The 15608-nt window shown below is 40.8% G+C and overlaps 1 protein-coding gene across 9 annotated transcripts in view; it reads left to right on the top strand.

Annotated features, from left to right (window-relative positions):
* Nucleotides 1–492: 492 nt before the first annotated feature.
* NRF1 (nuclear respiratory factor 1) overlaps nt 493–15608 on the top strand; it is a 144821-nt gene continuing 129705 nt past the window's right edge. For all 9 annotated transcript variants that reach the window (XR_004384040.1, XM_032869305.1, XM_032869367.1 and 6 more), the window contains exon 1: nt 493–602. The gene's annotated coding sequence lies outside the window, so the exon portion shown is untranslated. The remainder of the gene's footprint in view (nt 603–15608) is intronic.

The raw sequence follows: 15608 nt of genomic DNA, 5'->3' as shown, positions 1-15608 counted from the left end.
AATGTATTGCTTTGCGCAGAAAATTTTGCTTTTAAATACCTGGGCAGGGTTTGAAATCGGGAAACAAAGGTCGTTCCAAAGAAAGGGTGAAGATGCGACTGTCAAGGCTGAGGGAAATGCGGGGAAGCCCGTTCCCAATCGTCGAGGCTTAATCAGGAGATGATATAATTCTCGGGGTTGGGGGGCGAGAAATGTTACTATTTCCAGATTAGCAACCATCTTGGGCTGCCTGCGCCACTCTCCCGAGAGTCCACACTTGACTAATCCAGTTGCCTTCATGGTTCCGGCCCCATCCAACCCTTTCAAGCTAAATGTGGGCTCCAGGAGGCCGCGGGGGCCGGGAGGGATCCTCGCCCGAAGCCCCCTCCGGGCCGGCGCGGCTGAAGCAGCGCCGACCTCCCCATCATGGCGGCCGTCGGGCGGGGAAGCTGAGCCCGTGCGTCGCGTGCGTGCCTCCTCTCCCTCCCCTCCCCCTCCTCGGCGGCGGCGGCGGCGGCAGAGGCGGCAGCGCTCGCCATTGCCGCTGGTGGCAGGAGGCTGCGAGGAGCCGGCGCGGTCGCAGTCTCCACGGCGCAGGCCCACGGTAGCGCAGCCGCTCTGAGGTGAGTGCCCTACCGCGCAATCTCCAGCTATTTCAGCCCCGGCGCAGCCGCAACACGCCGCCCGCCCGCCGGCCGGCCGGCCCGCCCCGCAGCCTGCACCCTGCCGCCCCCGGCTCCGGGCCTGGGCCCCCGCCGGATTCGGCCCGCCTCGGGCGGGGGGCCCCGGCCCGGCCCAGTCAAACCGCCACCCCGAGGATGCGCAGGCCGCAGTAGGCCCCAGGCGTCCTGGCGGGCTCGGGAGGGAGGCGCTGCCCTCCCGAGAGCCCCAGGGTTCCGGCCTCCCCCGCCGCCTGAGGCTCTGGGGGCCGCGGCCTCGTCGCCACCGTAGAACCCGGGGCCCGGGCCTGGCCTTCCCGCGGGCTGGGGAGCGGGAGGTCCGGGAGAGCGCGCCGGGCCCGGGAGCGGGAGGTGGGCGGGCTGCGCGGGACCGGAGCCGCGGTTCCCCGCTCGCCCCCTCGGCCCTTCCCCGGTCTGGTCCGCGGGCGGCGCGGCGGGCCGGGCCGGGGTGCGGGAGCCGCTGTCTCCTGCAGGAGAGGAGGCTGGCTCTTCGGGCGGCCGCCGAAGCTTCCCTCCCTCCGGGGTGGCGTGGGCTTGTTACCCAGGTAGACTGGGGGACGCTGGAATATGGCGCGTTGCCCACCTTCTTGCAAGTTAGGAGGCGGCCCCGGGCGGCAGCGGCGGCAGTTCGAGGAGGAGGGCGCAAAGTCCTTTTGTACGCAGAAATAAGGAGCGACATTGTGTTTTCTTCCTCAGCTGAGATGCTGCCGGTGGAGGGGCCTCGGTTCTTCCTGTGCCTGGGGTGGTGGTCCCCTGGGTGAGGAGAAGGGGGAGTGGCGCGACCCTCAGAAGGAACCAAACTGTTGCCACTGTAAAGACAGGGGCTCTGGATGGCCTTGTGCATGGGTATTATTTCACATCCCCAGCCTTTCTGGGAGCTCAAGGGTTTGCCTCTGCATGTTGTCCACCTCACTGTGCAGTGATGTCCACCGCCTTTCTCACCTGTTGTGTCGTTGCTGCTGGTCCCAAAGTTTCTATAGTGCATCTGACTGTGCCCATCAGAACTTGGAGTTATTTAAAAATCTTAATATTTTTAGGGCTTCAAATGGTAATCTCCAGCCAGTTGGAGGAGCTGTTGCCTATCTCCAACCTTTCTTAAACGCTAGAATATATTAATTGCTTACTTCAGAGCTGGTGTCAGTTGTGCTTGATTCTTTTTGTGGTCAGAGCAAAATTCATGTTTTCTTAAGTGTGTAGAGACAGTGGATTGGGAAACTTTTAAGGTGAAGGCAGTGTGAGTGAACCTGTCAGCTTGGACAGTGCTCACAGGAGAATGGGTATGCGCCATCTCGCCTTTTTTTCCCAGGGCATCATCTGTGCTCACCGTGATCCTTTTCCTATTTCATGCCCAGCCTTTTAAAAAAATTCCTTTTACTTTGACTTTGAACAGTAAGTTATTGGGTTCCTCACTCAAGGAAGGATGGGAGGGGAGCCTTGGAGATGCTGGGTTTTTTTGTTTTGTTTTTAAAATTCAGTACTAGTATCCAGATTTGTGTTTAAATGTTCTTGATGTGTTATCTCATAAGGTAGTGAAAATATGACTAGAATCTGTGCATGAGTGTAATTTCCTTATTTTATGAGCAGAAGAGGAAACAATTATCTCATGTAATACTTACTCTTGGGTGTTCAAAATTGTGTCAAGGGATTTTTTTTTTTTAATTCTGTCAGGCATTAGATGTGACTTTCAACTGAATCCATGACAAAGACAAAAATAAAGCAATCAGATTAATAAGTACTGCTTACCATCTTATGGCACATCCTTTTTGAAATCCTTTGATTTCATGCTATGTGCCTTTCCCCTCCCCCAATCTCAGACTCAACATATATGAGAGAAAATGACTTTTTGCTTAGTAGTCAGTGGTCATATTCTCATTTAGCTGGGGGGGAAAAAAAAGAAAGGAAAGGAAAGGAAAGAAAGAAAGAAAAAAGAAATCATCCTCAAGCCAGGAGTTTTCATGAAAATAGATTTCTTACCAGGTTTGAGGAAACTTAGCTCCTGGATTTAGGAAGAAACTCTTGAAGAGTAGCAGATAATGAGAGCCCTTGTCCACATCTAAAAGGGATTAAAGAAGAAAGGATTTCAAGTTTCCCTCCCAATTCATGTATTGATGGAACCCAAAATTGTAGGTTTCTTGTTATTATTAAATCACAAGTGTACATCCATCTCTAATTTTTTTAGGGAGTGGAAGACAAACTCCCTGTGATTTAAATACTGAATTTTGCATTGCCTGTATACTGTGAGTTCAAGAAGACCCCTGGGTTGTCTTCAAGAAGTATTTTATGTGAAGTAATCACAAATGGGTGACTTTTTAAAGGGAAATTTAAACTGCTTATGGTCTGGGATTAAATTTTTTATACCTCTTATATATAGTAAGGCATTCAGTAAATTTTTGGGGAGTAATGATGAACAGTTAATTTTTGGAATTAAAATTTTTTTCACAAGTGTTTGAAAAGACATACTTTTGGTTTTTGGAAGGGCTATGAATTGTCAGCCTTTAGAAACACACCCTCCAGTCCTCTGGAGAACAGGAAGTTATTGCATATGTTCAGCTTCTGTTAGATCTCTTTAGGCAACCCCAGTGCTTTGTGCTGCAGTGGGCTTGTTCATCCACTTAGTGCCACTGAAAAATTGGAGTGTAAAGCAGGAACTCTGGGTTGTTGAGTCTCAGAAGTGTCTACTCTAACCTCAAGAATTTCAGTGCACCCTCTCTGGGGTTGTTAGTCTAGGAAATGTGATATTTGAATTTAAGTGTGTGTGACATTGTGTGATGTGAATTAATTATAAAATTACGTGTGTGTGTATTGTATTTGGAAAATCAGTCTTAAATGCCACTCTTTTGTAAAAAAACGTTTTAGAAAATTTTCTCTGTTCTTTCATGTTTTCCTTGAGAGCTAAAACTAGTATTTTCAGCTTGAGCTTATCCAAATACAATTTTCCATAAATGTTTAGTAAAACTGCAATTAAAAAGAAACCTACTTGTTAAGCTTATTTTAGAACATTTTATTTAGACCAAGTCCAATCATTGGTTTTGTTTTTTGTTTTGAGACTCTGGATACATGTTAATTTTTGTGCATAATGTATATCTCATATTAGCTAGCGGGTGGGTTATTCACTTTTTGGGCTTTTCAGTTAGAACTTTTATCCATCAATATTCTAAGGTGAGTGGGCTGGAAGAGAAATAGTAAAAGGAGGTGAGACAAATCAATTTCAGGTGTTTCCAGAAGATTACAACCACATTGAGCTATTGGAAACTTTTAATCTTGAAGCAATAAGACTGCTTTGTCTGAAGTTATTTTGATGTAATATGTACAAACTTGGAAAATGAGAAGAATTTTTGACTGCTCAAGAAAAATAAGTGGATTATATATGCCTTGGAATATATATTTTTTCTGAAGTGCAGTTCAGAATTAGGCTAATGAGTTTATGATCCCACTCTGCAGTTTAGTTATTGAAGCTTCAAACACATTTCATCATATGGTCTTTTTTTTTTTTTTTTTTTTTTTGGCCTTTTCACCATGTCTGTGTGCCTGAAATGTGAACATTTATATGAACTGAAAAGTCAAATACATGTTTAAAGAGAGCTTTTAGTATATTCTTGAAAGACAAAAAAACTAGGAGGCAAATAAGGCAAGCCTACCACATTTGTGATCCCTCGAGACAAATCTGTATTGTGTCACCAAAAGTAGTCTCTTAGAAGATAATTGTACCATATGGGATCTCCTCCAGAATCCAGGACCTTGTAGCCTGCTTTATCAAACTGTTACTGAGCCATCAGATAATTTCTTGAGGAAACCAGGTTTGTTAAGAGAGGGGTGTGTGGGTGTGTGTGGATGTGTGTGAATGTGTGTGTGTGTGTTTTGGGAAAGCTGGGGAGAAGAGGGGAAAATAACTGATTCTGATAAAAGATTCTAGTTTTATAGATTGGGATGATCACTGGAATTTTGGGCATGTATATATATATTTTTTTTTTTTAAGATTGATTTACCTATTTGAGAGAGTGAGCTAGCAAGCTAGGGAGGGGCAGAGGGAGAGAGAATCCCAAGCATACTGCAAGCTGAGCACAGAGCCTGACTCAGGGCTTGATATCGTGACCCCCCAGAGATCATGACCTGAGCCAGGAGTCAAAAGCTTAACAGACTGAGCTAGCCAGGTGCCTCTTTGGGCCTGTATTTTTAAAGGAAGCTAAAAGAACTACTTAATGTGTGGGTCATCTGGTGATTGAGACTGCTGTTTATAGTGTACTTAGTATACAAGCATAATAGTTAGATTTATTCATGCATGCCGATTTATGTGGTTATAAATGTGAAAATTTTGGCTGACGGTTTAAATGGACATTTTCTTAATAACTCTTAAATGGTGCCTGTTGGGTAAACTATGCCAAGCCTTTTTCAGAATTATGAAGAATGAAGTTCGTATGCGTAAATGTTAAGACTATTTTTCAAAAGGAACTTGTATTACTATTGGTAATTGTAAAGTCTTTGCTTTTTAGAACTTGGAGAGTCTGTTTTGTTGCTGCTCCTGAATGCTAATGTGGTTAGGCTGGCAGCTAACCCTACAAAGAACAAGAGGAAGTGAGGAAATGTCCCCATGAAACATTGCTTAAAACTAAGCATTGGACTAGAAATGGGGAATGAGGGACTAGGGGACTCAATTCTTGTTTTATGTTCAAAAGGGGATAAGATACACCCTTCAGTGAGATATAACCTTAACTCTGTTCTTACTTTGGAGTTTTGCCATTCATTCACCAGTCATTGATCAAAGACATAACTATAGTCCAGGCATGTGTTAAGTGCTACAGTAACAAGTAAACCGCAGGCCTTGTCTACTAAAGGAGAAAGATAAGGGCTGGACTAACTATGATATCGCTTGTTGAGAAGTAAAATAAAGATTGGTGTGGAATGATAGAGGCAGAGGGTGAGTGATGTGGGAGAATAAGTGAGGTTAGGGAAGACTGTAGGAGATCTTTAAGTAGGACTGTTTAACTATTTCCTCTGAGGGGGAAGAGGTTAGAGGAAAGGCATTGATAGTCTGAGGAATAGCAAGTGGATTTTGCTGCATTTGAGCAGTAGTGGAACATGAAGCTGATGAGGTTGTGCTGATTGGGAAGAGAATGGGGGAGTTCAGAGATTATATTTCATTAATGAGTGATGATGCCTTTAGTTAAGATAGGGGATGTATTGGAAGAACAGAATTTGAGAAAGAAGGTGATAGGGTATGATTCTAGATGTGGGAGTCAAGATCCGTCAAGTAGCTCCCTATTGACAGATTTGGGCTGGAGCAGAAGGGGAAGCAGGGATCAGTTAAGAGATTTGTATTCATTAGCATAATGTCATACAGAAACTGCAAAAGACTATAATATCAGGATTGAGGAGAAGGCTAAGGGCAACCCTGTCAAGCATCTACATCTGAAGGTCAAATGGAGGAAGAGGGGCCTATGAGGGAAGTTGAAAAAGAATGGCTAAAGAGATAAGATAAATAGTATGGGTTTGAAGAAGCTAAGGATAGGGGTTAAGGGAATTTTAACAGGAAATTTAGCAACATGAAATCCTAGGGAGAGCTCATTGGGATGAAAACTGGATTTGGCAATTAAGAGATAAAAGGTATTTTCTGAGTGTGTGTGTATGTAATGTGCGTGTGTATTGTTTTGACAGGAATCATGATAGTGAACACAATAGATTTCTAGAGCATTATTGAATATGGGTAAGGTCTATAAAACCCAGTTTAATAGATGACCCATGCTCGTAAATCGGTTCTGTTCTTCCCTTTCTCTTATGGGAATTATAGCATAAAAGCTTTGGGAGAAGACTTCAGTTCTAACAATTAGATTTTATAGATTTGAGTATGTAGTATAATATGTTTGAGTTTATCATTTTTTTTTTTTTAAGATTTTATTTATTTGTCAGACCACAAGCAGTGGGGAGTGTCAGGCAGAGAGAGAAGCAAGCTCCCCACTGAGCAAGGAGCTTTGCTTGGGACTCATCTGAATACCCTGGGATCATGACCTGAGCAGAAGGCAGGTGCTCAGCAGACTAAGCCACCCAGGCATCCTGAGTTTTTTGTCAGTGCAAATTCCTCTTGAAGAGTTTTGAGGTTTTGTAATATTTAAATGTTAAGTTCAGGGGTTTTTAACCTGGATTTTATAGTTCGGGGACTCATGGATTGTATTTTGGCCACATAACCCTGATCTCCTGAAATTGTATGAGAAGTTTTTTATGTGTGCCTGTGCAATTTTTCTGGGGAGAGGGTCCATAACTTTTCTGAAATTCTCAAAGTGTTGACACACACAAACGTGAAGGGCCTTTTCAGTCAATTACGTCAAATACTGGTTGTGTTGGTTGGCTGAAATTAGTCAGTTTGATTGACTGGGACAGACCCAAGGGAAGAAATTTTGAGTGAGTATCTCAGGTGAAGAACTTTGGAGAGATCTGAGGCACCTCCAGGAGATAGGACTGAGAACACCAGAAGGAAGGTGGGAGGAATACCAAAGCAAAGCTTAACCAATTTCAGAATCTTGCAAAGTCTTCTGGGATTCCTTGTTTTTTTGTTGTTTTGTTTTAATACTCCAGAATTCACACTAGTGTAGGACTGTCTATTCATGTACTATATACAGTAGGCTTTGTGGGTGATCAAATTACTATTTTTTTTTTTAAGATTATTTATTTGACAGACAGAGATCACAAGTAGGCAGAGAGGCAGGCAGAGAGAGAAAGAAGGGGAAGCAGGCTCCCCGCCGAGCAGAGACCCCGATGTGGGGCTTGAGCCCAGGACCCTGGGATCATGACCTGAGCTAAAGACCGAAGCTTTACTGAGCCACCCAGGCGCCCCCAAATTACTATTGTTTTAAAGAGTGAATGAGTTTTAAAAAGAAAGCTAAGTGGTTCATAGATAGTACTCAAAAATGTTTAAGTTGGGAGTTATATACTTTGGAAGTTTTCTAAAATGCACAAATGTTTCAGTCTAGTTATTTGGCACAAGGCATTCTTTCCTTGCTTAATTTTTCTGACCATGAAATGAAAATACCATTGGCCTATTTTACAGGGTCTTTCTGAAGTATGACAGTTACTGAATGTGTTGAAATCTATGATGGTTTCATGCTAACAACTGCTAGTGTTCAAATTTCTTAAGTTATTAATAAAATCTAGATTTTATCTAAAATTTATTTATTTAAAATTTAAGCAAATTTTTGGGGCACCTGGGTGGCTCAGAGGGTTAAGCGTCTGCCTTCAGCTCAGGTCTTGATCTCAGGGTTCTGGGATCGAGCCCCATATGGGGCTCTCTGCTCAGCAGGGAGCCTGCTCCCCACCACCCTCCCCCTGCCTCTCTGTCTACTTGTGATCTCTCTCTGTCAAATAAATAAATAAAATCTTTTTAAAAAATTTAAGCAAGTTTTTAATGATGTTTCATATTAGAACTTATTTATTCTAAAATAATTCTGTAATTTTATTTATTTTACTTTTAAATTTTATTTATTTGAGAGAGAGCACAAGCAGGGGTTTGGGGAGAGGGAGAAGGAGACTCCACTGAGCAGGGAGCCCAATTCAAGGCTCTGTCCCAGGACTGAGCCACCAAGGTTGGTGCCCCTTTTTCTGAAATTTTAGATAATCAGTCATTTTTACTTCCTCTGACTTTGTATCTTTGAAATTAGATTAGGAGACCGTTTTGTTGGCTAAGCCCTAGGTTCTGGGACAGTGATCTCCAACTTTTGATGGTAACCCATACAAGTAAAAATTTTGAGCACACATTCTGGATTACATTTATTTATAAACGATGTTCCTGTGCTATTGTACTAATACATTTGTGTGTATTATAAAGTATATAGAAGGTAGGAATTTCTTTTTAATTTATCAGAGAGTGAGAGTATGGGCGTGAGTGCACCAGTAGGTAGAGTGGCAGGCAGAGGGAAAAAGCAGGGGGGAGTAGCCCTGTCCAGGACTTGATCCCAGAACCCTGGGATCATGACCTGAGAAGGCCGACGCTTAACTGACTGAGCCACCCAGGTGTCCCAGACAGTAGGAATTTTAAAAGGACAAGTTAAAGATGAAATAGTTTTTTTAAATGTCTTGCTAATTGAGTTGATAGCTCAGTAACTTATGAGTTTGATTAGCTCGTTTTTATAAATATATTTGTTCATAATTTATGTTTTTTCTATAATTAATGCCAGCAATGTTTTATGGAATACGCTATAAAAGTGTTGGTAAATACAAGACAGCAATGAATGGTGTTGCCTCCGTGGCTCAGTTAAGCGTCTGACTCCAGATTTCGGCTCAGGGCATGATCTCAGGGTAGTAGAGCCTGTTGTCTGGCTCAGCAGGGAGTTTTCTGGAGACTCTCTTTCCCTTGTTGTCTACCCCTCCCTCCTACTCTCTATATCAAGTAAGTCTTTAAAAAGTAAATAAAAGGAAAAGAAAGGAGCGCCTGGGTGGGTTAGTCCTTAAGCGTCTGCCTTGGACTCCCATCATGATCCTGGAGTCCCAAGATTAGTCTAAGTTGGGCTCCTTGCTCAGTGGGGAGTTTGCTCCTCCCTCTGCTCCCTCCCCCTCCATGTTCTCTCTTTCTCTCTCAAATAAATAAAAGCAATGAATTAATATTGAGTAATCTTGAACAGAAAATTAGTGTTATGGAACTTATAATTAGCTGTGTTTGTGGATTATCTTTATATTCACTAATCTACAAAGAAGATCCCTAAATAAACTGGAGTATTTTATCTTTTCCTTTGTTTGTGGTGATGGTTGGGGGGTGTTTTTTTGTTTTTGTTTTGTTTTGTTTTTTATTTGGTCCTTTGTCTTTTATTAAACAATTATGAAATAAAATTCTTAGTATTGATCATCTTTGTAACAATATTCCCAAATTAAAGAACCAACCAAGGTTTGCTAATTAAAAACACTTGTCATGGGCCTAGTCTCTTGCCCCAAAACTGGCTTCAGGTACTAAGTCTAAAGAAGAAATAATTTTGATATTACCAGTTATGTGATTGAATGTTAAATTTTGTCTTTTCCTTAATTTTTTGTTTTATATTTCAAAAGTTTTCTTGCATTGAAAATATATTATTTTTGTAGTGAGAAATTTTTTTTTAAAGATTTTATTTATTTATTTGACAGAGAGATCACAAGTAGGCAGAGAGGCAGGCAGAGAGAGAGGAGGAAGCAGGCTCCACGCTGAGCAGAGAGCCTGATGCGGGACTCGATCCCAGGACCCTGAGATCATGACCTGAGCCGAAGACAGAGGCTTTAAGCCACTGAGCCACCCAGGTGCCCCGATAAATTGTTTAAAAACAAACGAAAAACCTTCCAAAGTCAATGGTTGTTATCTTTGGTTTATAAGCATAGAGGTGATTTTCATTTTCTTTCTTAGAACTTAAAATTATCTTTAGTGAAAATGCTTTAATTTTTATAACCAACCCTCTCCCCGAACCCCCGTAAGTATGGATAGTATGATTATGGCTCTGAAGGCTCACTCTCAGATTTTGGGCAGGCAAGTCACTTATCCTCACTGGGCCTGTTGCCCCACTTGAAAAATGAAGAGGGCAGAAATGGTATCTAAAGTTTCTTCTAAATAAAAATTCTAAATTTCTGATTCTCAAATTAATTCTGAGTCTGTGTTATGACATGTTAATAAATACAGTATTTTCTTAAAAAGACATGTATATGTGTTCATTGTAGAAAAGTAAAAAGAAAATTTAAAATGTTCATAATTATACCATGCAAAGATAATATTTTAGTATATAAAGTTCTAGATATTTTTCTCAATCTATAGTATGTGCATGCATATACACTGTGTATGATAAATGCAATAATACTGTGCATACTGTTTTGAACCAGAAATGTCTAATTTTATGTAATTCATCTATTTCTGCCCTGCAGTATTCTTACGGAGCAGTTGTAAATCCATTTGTTTAAAGAAATATAAAAGATACTTAAAAGTTTCTCTCCAAATGCAAATTTGTTCAGGAAATGCTTGCTGTCTGTTTCGTGCTCCATGTGTTTTGCTGAGGTAAGGGTAACTTGGAGTAAGGGCGAAAGGGCTGGCTCGTGAAAGCTTTTTTAGTGAAGAATGAAAGCTAAATCCTGGGTTAACCTCAATTTCATTCACATAATAACTCGTTTTTTTCTCCCACTCTGCCCTCATACTTTCTGAGCTCAGATTTCTATATGCAGGATAGTTTCTAAAATGGACAAATTTATCTCAGTATATTATTGGCTCTTTTATTTTACCCTGGGACCTTTTGAGTTGTTATATTCCTATTGAGAGCAAATTAGATATTAGTAGCAGCAATAATATAATACAAAAGTGTTAAAAAGTACCTGGTTTTTAAAAAACATTATCTGTGGGGATTTCAAAAGAGTTTAATATATATAAAATACAAGTATATGTACAAATATAAAATGCTATATAATCTCTTTCATGCTTGCCCTCAATGAAGCATGTGGTATATATAATTCTAATTTTATGTAAAAACTAGATATTTCTCAAAGTTAACTTCTTAATTTATACAGTGGGTTCTTTTTAGAGTTAGTAATAAAACCTAATTTTTCTGCCTTCTCCTTTAGTTCCGTCTTTAATACCTCTGGTAGCTGGTTTGTTTTTGTTTTTGTTTTTTATACAGAATGGAAAGCAAATCTAGAGTAAATCGTTCCTTAGCACAGCAACCAATATCTAGAGCAATCTAGTCATTTTCAAGCAAGTGTAGTATAAAGCTTGTGGAGGTATGTGTCGGAAGAAAAATGATTTGTTTATTCTCTTCCCTTTTACTCTGAAGATTGGTATCTTTTCTAGGAGAAAAACTTTATGCTTGGCAGTTAAAATGCTTAAATCAGTATCCTGTGGATAGAGCAAGAGGTAGAGAATCTGGGAATAAAAAGTACAAACTTACTGCCTCTTAAACTTGTTTTCAGTTTTTGTATCTGAAACATATGAGAATAGTAGCTAATTCCAACTTGAGAATCCACCAAGATGGACTGTCTTCATTCTGAAGACAATCCATTTTGTAGCCAGAGAGTGGTATACATCCAATGTCCTTTAAATAGATAATCTTTGTTTCATATTTTTTTTAAGTTTTTAAAAAATTTATTCATTTAGGTAATCTCTACACCCAGTATGGTCCTTAAACTCATGACCCTTGTATCAGTAGTCACATGCTCTTCTGACTGAGCCAGTGAGGTGCCCCAGTCTTTGTTTAGTATTAATTTAGGTCTTTGGGTACAGTAGTGATTCTTGTCTTTGGGGTTAGCATGATTTTGAAGTTATCTTTTTTTTTTTTTTTTTTTTTAAGAATAATGGTTACCTTATAACAATGACTGGTGTCCCTTAGTGATAAAAAGTTTGTGCAGTTGTTCCATGTAAATATGCATACTCAGATTTAGCCTACCAACAGTTTCAGAACTCTATATCCAATGGCCTAATTGGCATTTCTTGGATGTCTCAGATGGACTTACATCTCCAAATGAAATTCTCTTAATCAAACTTGGTCCTGTTCAACTTTTGCTTACCTCAGTGAATAGTACCACTGTTTGATCTGGTTTATCAGAACAGAAACTTTAGTCTTCCTTTGTCATCAAATCCTGTTTATTTAACTTTCTAAACTCAATTTGTCCTCTTCATTTCACCATTACCACTTCTGAGTTGCTGTCATTTCTTTCTTGGACTGTTGGAATAACCTCTAACCAGTCCACCTGCATGCACTCTGGCTGAGTCTTAATCCATTCTCCTCAGTGGAGCCAGAATGAATTGTCTTTTCTAAGGACAGTGCTCTGGTTGTGCCTCGCCTGCCACCCGCGCCCCGGCCCCATTGAATTTAGGATGAAGACAAAGCTTTTTTTTTTTTTTAAAGATTTTATTTATTTGACAGAGCTCACATGTAGGCAGAGAGGCAGGTGGGGGGAGGGGGAGCAGGCTCCCCGCTGAGCAGAGAGCCTGATGCAGGGCTGGATCCCAGGACCACTGAGACCATGACCTGAGCCAAAGGCAGAGGCTTAACCCGCCGAGGTACCCAGTGCCCCGAAGACAAAGCTTTTAAATGTGGCACCTAACTTTGAACTCATTTTGTATCAGTCATGTTCCCCTAACCAATAAAGCCTTTCCTATTGGTATTCCTTCTGCCTGGAAACCTTTTCCCTTTTTTCTCTTTCTAGTAAAATCATATATATTGTATTCAGGTCTCTGCTCAAGCATAATTTCCTCAGGAAGTTTTATCGGGCCTTCCTCATTTTTGCACTTTTCCATTACCATATATGTCTGTACGTGTCATTTTATATTTGTTTGTATATTGCTTGATATATGTCTGTCTTTCCCACCAGATTCTAAAGCTTCATGATAGTAGATAGAGTGTTCATTACCGACCTCTATCTATGCTTGATGCATAACAAGCAGTCAGTATTTTTTTTGAATGATTGTAAAAGCCTTGCAAAATTCATTTGTTATATTTTGCCTTCTTACCAGGCTTTGTGGTGCTATCTAATACTTTATGATTTTTAGGAACTCAGGGTGGGACCAGATTCTAAGTCACTTAAGCCACCTCTGCTCCCCCAAATTAGGTGATCATCAGTCTCTCTGAACACATCCAGTGATAGGAAATTTACTTCTTACCCGAAGTCCGTTTAATCTTTAAGGTACTTGGATGGTTTAGAAAGCTTAGTTTCAACTGAAATTGCTCCATGTTTTAAGTTTTATCTACTGGTCTTCTGTTCTCTAGGATTTCTTTCTTTCTTTTTTTAAGATTGTATTTATTTATTTGTCAGACAGAGAGCACAAGCAGGCAGAGTGGCAGGGAGAGGCATAGAGAGAAGCAGGCTCCCCACTGAGCAAGGATTCCCAATGCGGGACTTGATCCCAGTTCCCCAGGACCATGACCCAAGCCGAAGGCAGCAGCTTAACCGACTGAACCACCCAGGCATCCCCTGTTCTCTAGGATTTCTAAAATCAAATATGTTTTGTATTTTCTTTATAAAATCCTCTGAGTTGTCTTTTAGGTTTTTTTTTTTTTTTAAAGATTTTATTTATTTGACAGAGGGAGAAATCACAAGTAGGCAGAGAGGCAGGCAGAGAGAGAAGGGGAAGCAGGCTCCCCACTGAGCAGAGAACCTGATGCGGGGCTCGATCCCAGGACCCTGAGATCATAACCTGAGCTGAAGGCAGAGGCTTAACCCACTGAGCCACCCAGGTGCCCCTGTCTTTTAGTTTAAATGTCCTGGGACCTTCAGCCTTTTTGGAAAGGTATGCTGGAAAGAGAGTTGGGGGGCTATTTCCCTAGGGCAAAAATGACAACTTACCATAAAGTAAGTACCTTAAAACAACAGAAATTTGTTCTGCCGTAGTTCTGAAGCCCCAAAGTCAGGAGTCTGGTATTTGTAGGACCACAGTCTCTCTGGAGGCTCTAGGGAAGAATCTGTTCTTTACTACCTCATGCTTTTGGTGGCTGCTGGTGTTCCTTCACTTGTGGCTATATTATTCCAGTATCTGCCTCTGTGAGCACATTGTCTCCTACTCTCTGTATAATCTCTGTTGGCCTCACTCCTATAAGGACACTTGTCATTGGATTTTGGACCAACCTGGATAATCAAGGATGATTTCCTCATGTCAAGATCCTTAGTTTTGTTGTATCAAAAGAAACTTTTCCAAATAAGGTAACATTTACAGGTTCCAGGAATTAGGATGCGAGCATATCTTTTCTTCGGGAGCCACCATTCAACCCATTACAGGTACTGGGTTTAAATCTTGGTAATTCGAAGTTGAATGCAAACTTGAGCATGTTACTTGCCATTTCAGAGTCTGAATCTCCTTACTTTTAAGATAGGGATAATAATGCCTATATCATTGATATGTGAAGATGTAAGGAAAGTTCACGTGAAGTGCTTCAGACATGATAGCTAAGTCATTAAATGTTGCCTTCCACATACCAAACTATCCTGATCCTCCTGCACTTTTTCAGGGTCTCTAGATCTTATGTACCCTCTAGATCTTTGGCCTACTACCCAGCATGAGTTGTGGGATAGGTCTGATAAACACAAACTACAGTGGGTATTTCTGTATTCTGGACACTGTGTAGCCACTGCGACTAATACAGCCCAGATTTGAATTATGTGTATTATAGCCACATCATGAGATTGGCTTGTTAAACTTGGAATTGGTTAAAACCCCCAAGTCTTTTTCATTGGTGTAACTATTAAATCTATACCGTGCAGTTAGGTTTTAGATCCAAGTGCACATTGTCACGTGTGACATTGTGTGTTATAAGTGTTATGTTACTTAGTCATAGTGTTTAGTACATAGTAGGAGCGAAATTAATTCTGACTTTGATGTTGCTGCATGGTTTAAAGGAATTTTTACTTTAGTGCTATCCAGAGAGTATTTCTTAAAGCAAATGCTGTGGTGAATATAAAAAAAAAAAAAATTACTATTGAAATAGCAACTATATCAATGCTTGGCACATGGATGACATTGCTAGATACTCCTGTGATCAGGTACTCCAGTACTCCCTCACGTAACCAATGGCTGGTCACTTCTTGGTTGATGGACAGGTTGGTTTTGATGTTTGTCAGGTATATGAAATGTGTATCCATTCTTTATTTAACAGATATGCATTGAATAATCTATATATCTACAGTATTATTTGGAATTTGCATTTGAGATAAATGGGTGATACAGAAGTGGTGTTTTAAAATGTTTATTTTTGTATAAATATATATATGCCAGTGGTTAAAAGATCAAACAATATCAAAGGAATACAGTGAGAAGTGAGTTTCTCTCCCAGTCTCCCTCTCTAGAGACCAGATCTTTGCCAGTTTCTTGTGTATCCTTCAAGGCAGGTTAAGCAAAAAGTGTGTAACTCCCTTTTTATTTATTTATTTTTATTATTTTTTAAAAGATCTTTTATTTATTTGACAGCCTGAGCAGGGGGAACAGCAGAGGGAGAGGGAGAAGCAGGCTCCCCACTGAGCAGGGAGCCTGATGCG

Source organism: Lontra canadensis, unplaced genomic scaffold (genome assembly GCF_010015895.1).
Source record: "Lontra canadensis isolate GAN:19392208 unplaced genomic scaffold, GSC_riverotter_1.0 scaffold2, whole genome shotgun sequence".
In the NCBI taxonomy this organism is placed as follows: domain Eukaryota; kingdom Metazoa; phylum Chordata; class Mammalia; order Carnivora; family Mustelidae; genus Lontra; species Lontra canadensis.
The sequence above is the reverse complement of the archived record's forward strand: the minus strand, read 5'-3'. Positions and strand labels throughout refer to the sequence as shown.